This window comes from Vulpes lagopus, chromosome 2 (genome assembly GCF_018345385.1).
Source record: "Vulpes lagopus strain Blue_001 chromosome 2, ASM1834538v1, whole genome shotgun sequence".
Classification (NCBI taxonomy): domain Eukaryota; kingdom Metazoa; phylum Chordata; class Mammalia; order Carnivora; family Canidae; genus Vulpes; species Vulpes lagopus.
In genome coordinates this window covers 161,172,447-161,178,446 of record NC_054825.1, presented here as the reverse complement: position 1 = coordinate 161,178,446, position 6,000 = coordinate 161,172,447, and positions in this window count along the sequence as shown.

Sequence of the window (6,000 nt, the reverse complement as noted above, 5' to 3'; positions counted from 1 at the left end):
GATTGCCTCCCCAGCTTTAGCTGCACGTGGGCCCCGGGGCTGGGTGCAAGGTGGCTGGACATCAGTGGGACTGGACTTTCTCTCACTTTGGTTAGAGAAACCACCAGGTAAGAAGAGGAACAACAGAAAACCTGGTGAGAGCATGAAGCATGACCTAGAGCTGATTTCTATCCCTTAATGAATCTTCCCCTTTGGTCACCATTAAACACCTTCTGTTCCCAGGCCTTTTACTTTGGAAGTAGGTCCTTGGTTCTGTGATGTAAACATATCCACTTCATGGAAAACCTCCAAGCACCAGACTCGTCCAACTTACTCACACAGTTCAAATACAAAAGTGTGTGATTCCCCACACCCCACCTGCCCTGGCATTCCCTGCAAGCAAGATTATCTACTTATATACATGCTCAGGTGCCTTCCTCCAGGCCTCCTTCAGCCTCCTGGTCCCCCTAAAACTCAGCGAAACCAAAAGTTTTTGAGCCCCTTCCCTGCAGCTGCTGAAGCACCACTTCCATCTCGGTTCTGCTTACTCGCTGATTGATTCCCCACACCCTGGCCCCATCCGGTGGGGGAACCCAGGGTGTGGGCCAGACCGTGAGGAGGGCAAGGCAGTGACAAGCTGGAACCTTCACAGAGTAAGTACTGTCACTGCCCCCTTTCCCGTCCCTTGATTGGATGCCTCCTTTCAGTCTCCAGCTCTCAAAGTGGTTCCGCAGATAGGACCTGCAGCTAAGTTGGCACCACACACACCGAGGCCTATGCAAGCAGACAGGATGATCCTCGGGTGGCCCAAGCCACCCTGGGAGGCCAGCTTTTACCCGGTCAGATGCAGAGCGCCACTGAGGCCACTGCACAGCATGGCGCAGAGAGGCTGCCCAGTCTTCAGGGGGTGAATCTCTGTGGGCAGTTCGGGTATCTGTGGGAAACTCTCCTGGGGTGTTGCGGTGAAACAGGCCAAAGCTGAGGGACAAGAAGGTGGAGTAGGGGGTATGTGCTGGGCAGGTCCCAAAGCACTGGGTGCTCAGCCACGCTGGGGGTAAGGCTGCTGCTGGTGGATGCATCCCTGCAGAGAAGGGTCCTGTGCAGCCAGTGCAGGACACTCAGCCCGCCTGGGAGACACCCCAGGTCGAGGTCGGCAGGGAGCCAGCGGAGACTGCACTGTGCCACCAGCCTCTGGCTGCAGGTGGCTCCACTGCACTTCCCATCCGGGGCGGTAGAACCTTCCAGTCCCCGACCTCCACTGGCATGTGGTTTCCCCACCTGGCTCCTACCGGAGGCCAGGGAGCTCAAGGCCACACAGTCTGCACTTGGAACTTCCACAATCGTTCCTTTCCCACTTTCACTGAGGGAACAGCGCGGGCTAGGTGCTGGATGGTGGCGTCTGGGTCACACCACTGGAGTAACGCTTCTTAAAAATCAAACTGATGTTTTGGTCTTCCTGTATTTTCTCACGGGTGTAGTCATTTGGTGCCTTAGATGGAGCTCTTCTTAACACTTTTTCTCAAGTTAATACGGATTTGATCACTTTGGGGGCATAGGCTATAGCTTTGGAAATACCATTTCTTTTTAATTACTCCATCCTCTTTTTTTTAAGTCCTCTTACCTCCATTCACCTTCCTTCGAAATCCTAAGTCTGGAGCAACCAGAGGATAAACCCTGAAAGGAAAGTGGTTTCTTGTGCATCCAAGTGGTGGCAGACGCTGGACTGACACCTGCATCAGGTATCTATTGGTCCATAACTGGTTATCACAGATTGAAAGGATGAACACGATACCCACTTGTGGTCCCCAGTGCGGTCGGGGTGGGATCAGAGGGACTGAGTTCTCCTACGGTCAGGTTCAAACCTATGTATTGGCGGTGCCAGGCGCTTGCTTCGAGGCTCTGGAGAGCAGTCTGCCTCCACCCTTCGTAAGATCGTTGACAATACAGTTTTTGTGGCTGAAAATCCACAGTACCCATTTTGTTTTGCCAGCTGTCTGCAGAGGCCATTCTCCTCTCCTAGAGGCTTCTCACACAGCCTCTCCACCTTCAAGGGCAGCAGTGGAGCATCCTTCTCATACCTACGATCTGATTTTCATTCTGCCACCAGCCAGAGAAAACCCTGTGTTTAAAGGGCTCTGGGCACCCCGGGGGGCTCAGTGATGTAGCGCCTGCCTTCAGCCCAGGGTGTGATCCTGGAGATCCAGGATGGATTCCCGCATTGGGCTCCCTGCATGGAGCCTCCTTCTCCCTCTGCCTGTGTCTCTGCCTCTCTCTCAAGAATAAATAAATAAAATCTTAAAAAAAAAAAAAAAAAAAAAAAGAGAAAGAGGCAGCGGGGTGTAGTGGATAGAGCACGGGTTCAAGTCCCGGCTCTACCACTCACAGCTGTGTGACCCTGGGCCACCACTTGACCTCTCTGAGCCAGAGAGGCCACGGAGAGGGGAGGGGCTTGGGGTCGTACTTGCACCAAACCTACCTCACAGGGCTGTTGTGAGGGGGACAGGCTTGTGGGTCCTGAAACGCTTTGCCAACTGTAAAAAAAAAAAAAAAAAAAAAAAAAAGGGGATCCCTGGGTAGCGCAGCGGTTTAGCGCCTGCCTTTGGCCCAGGGCGCAATCCTGGAGACCCAGGATCGAATCCCACGTCAGGCTCCCAGTGCATGGAGCCTGCTTCTCCCTCTGCCTGTGTCTCAGCCTCTCTCTCTCTCTCTCTCTCTCTGTGTGACTATCATAAATTTAAAAAAAAAAAAAAAAAAAAAAGTAATCTCTGCACCCAATGCGGGGCTCAAACTCATAAAAAAAAAAAAAAAAAAAGGCTCAATCCTCCGTCTTCCCCCTTCTTCCTTTTTTTTTTTTTTTTTTAAACAAAAACTTTATTGACATCCCACTTCTCAGGGCCCATCACGCTTCCCAGGTGGACGGAATTCCCAAGTCGGAAGGCGCCGTGGCCTCGGGTCCGAGCCGGCCGTTCAGGAGGCCTGCGGGGAGCGCCCTGGGGCACTGGGGGAGGAAGGGGAGGAGGGTGGTGTAGCTAAACCCGCGTTCAGTCCCTTCTCCTTCACTCCCATCATCTCCTCACGCAGCCTCAGAAGCCTGGACGGGCACCTCCGGCGGAGAGCCTGAGGGGAGCGCGGCAGAGCTGGTCTCGGGGCGTCTACGTTTTCACGGAAAAGGCGGCACTTGAGCTTTTGGTCTCTGCCCAGCTTCCGGCCACACAACTCCTGAAATCCTTGGAATTTCCTGAGTGATACAGGTGAGAGGCTTTTTTTATAAGCCTCTTTTTTTTTTTTTTTTTAATTTTTTTATTTATTTATGATAGTCACACAGAGAGAGAGAAAGGCAGAGACACAGGCAGAGATGAGAAGCAGGCTCCATGCAGGGAGCCCGACGTGGGACTCAATCCCGGGTCTCTAGGATCACACCCTGGGCCCAAGGCAGGCACTGAACCCCTGAGCCACCCAGACTGCCCCTAGTTTCCATTTTAGCCATTCTGACAGGTGTGAGTTCCTATCTCATTGTAGTTTTGACTTGTGTTTCCCTGACGATCAGTGATGTTGAGCATCTTTTCAAGTATATATTGATCATCTGGATGTCATCTTTGGAGAAATGTCTATTCATGCTTTCTGCCCATTTTTAAAATTGGATTATGTTTAGTTGTATCAGTTCTTTATATTTTTTGGATACTAACCCTTTATCAGATATGCCATTTGCAAATATCTTCTCCCATTCCTATAGGCTGCCTTTTAGTTTTTTTGATTGTTTCCTTCACTGTGCAGAAGGTTTTTTTTATTTTTATTTTTATATAGTCCCAATAGTTTATTTTTATTTCCCTTGCCTAGGAAAATGTTGCTCTGGCCAATGCCAGAGAAACCATTGTCTCTCTTCTAGGATTTTTATGGTTTCAGGTCTCTGAATCCATTGTGAGTTTTTTTTTTTGGGTGTGTGTGTATAATTTAAGTAGTCCAGTTTTCCCAATACAGTTTTTTGAAGAGACTTTTTCTCATTGCATATTCTTGCCTCCTTTGTCAGAGGTTAATTGACCATTTAATTTTGGGTTTATTTCTGGGTTTTTTATTCTGTTCTATTGATGTATCTATTTTTGTGCTAGTATCATACTGTTTTGATTACTAAAATTTTGTGATAGAACTTGAAGTCCAGTATTGTGGTACCTCTGGGTTTTTTTTTTTTTTAATTTTTTATTTCCCTTCCCCTTCTCTTCTTTTCAAGACTACTTTGGCTAGTCAAGGTCTTTTGTGTTTCCAAACAAACTTTAAGGTTGCTTGTTCTAGTTCTACGTGAAAAATGCTGTTGGTATTTTGATAGGGACTTTATTAGATGTGTAGATTGCTTTGGGTAGTGTAGACATTTTAACAATTTTTTTTTCTTCCAATGTGTGAGAAATGGCTTTCCATTTCTTTGTGTTGTCCTCAGTTTCTTTCATCAATGTTTTATAATTTTCAGAGTAGAAGAGTTTCATCTCTTTTGTTAACTTTATCCCTATTTTATTATGCCTTTTATTACGGTGAGGTATGTTCCTGCTAAACCTACTTTGCTGAGGGTTATCATAAATGGACGTTGTACTTTGTCAAATGCTTTCTCCATCTATTGAAATAATCATGTTTTTTATACTTTCTCTTACTGATGTGACTTATCACATTGATTTGTGAATATTGAGCCACACTTCCATCCTGGGAATAAATTCTGCTTGACTGCGGTGAGTGATTTTTTAAATATATTGTTGGATTTGGTTTGCTGGTATTTTGTTGAGGATTTTTGCATCTATGTCCATCAAGAATATTGGCCTCTCTCTCTCTCTCTCTCTCTTTTTTTTTTTTTGTGGTGTCTTTATCTGATTTAGGTATCAGGGTATTGCCTGTGAAGCCATCTACTCCTGGAATTTTGTTTGTTGGGAGTGTTCTGATTACTAATTCAATTTCATTGGGGGTAATTGGTCATTCAAATTTTCTATTTCTTCCTACTTCAGTTTTGGTAATTTATGTTTCTGGAAACCTATACATTTCTTCTAGATTGTCTAATATGTTGGCATATAGTTTTTCATATTCTTTTTTTTAAAAGATTTATTTATTTATTCATTCAGAGAGAGCGAAGAGAGAGGCAGAGACACAGGCAGAGGGAGAAGCAGGCTCCATGCAGGAAGCCTGATGTGGGACTCGATCCTAGGTCTCCAGGATCACACCCCGGGCTGCAGGTGGCGCTAAACCGCTGCGCCACCGGGGCTGCCCCAGTTTTTCATATTCTTTTACAAATATTTATATTTCTGTGGTGTCAGCTGTTATTTCTCCTCTTTCATTTCTGATTTTATGAGTCCTTTCTTCCTTTTTTTGATGAGCTCAACTAGAGGTTTATTGATTTTTGTTGATTCTTTCAAAGAACCAGCTCCTGGTTTTATTATTTGTGTTATTATTTTCTTAGTTTTTATATCATCTATTTCTGTCTTAATCTTTATTATTTCCTCACTTCTGCTGGTTTTGGGTTTTGTTCGTTCTTTTTCTAGCTCCCTCTAGTTTAAGTTGTTTATTTGGGATTTTCTTGCTTCTGGACGTAGGCCTGTATTGCTTTCCTGTTACAATGGCTTTTGCTGCATCCCAAAGATTTTAGACAGTTGTCTTTTTTAATTTTCATTTGTTTCCATGTAAGTTTTGATCTTTTTATTATTTGACTTATTGTTTAGTAGCATGTTATTTAACCTCCACGAATTTGTGCTTTTTCCAGAATTTTCCTTATGGTGGATTTCTAGTTGAATTCTGACCAAATAATGTTGGTAAAAATGGCACATTTCGCATCAGTTTTCACACTTCACATTCCAGTTTGCAACTCTAGTACAGATGGGTTCATTTCTCGCTTAACTAAATTGCTTAAATTAAATTCTGGATCCAGCGCTGGCCCCACATCCACTCCCCATGGAAGACGAGGTCCAGACCACCGAGTCTGGCTCGCCTCTCCCAGGAAGCACATAACTACCTCTAGGATAAAGCTGTTTTTTTTTTTTTTTTTTTTTGATA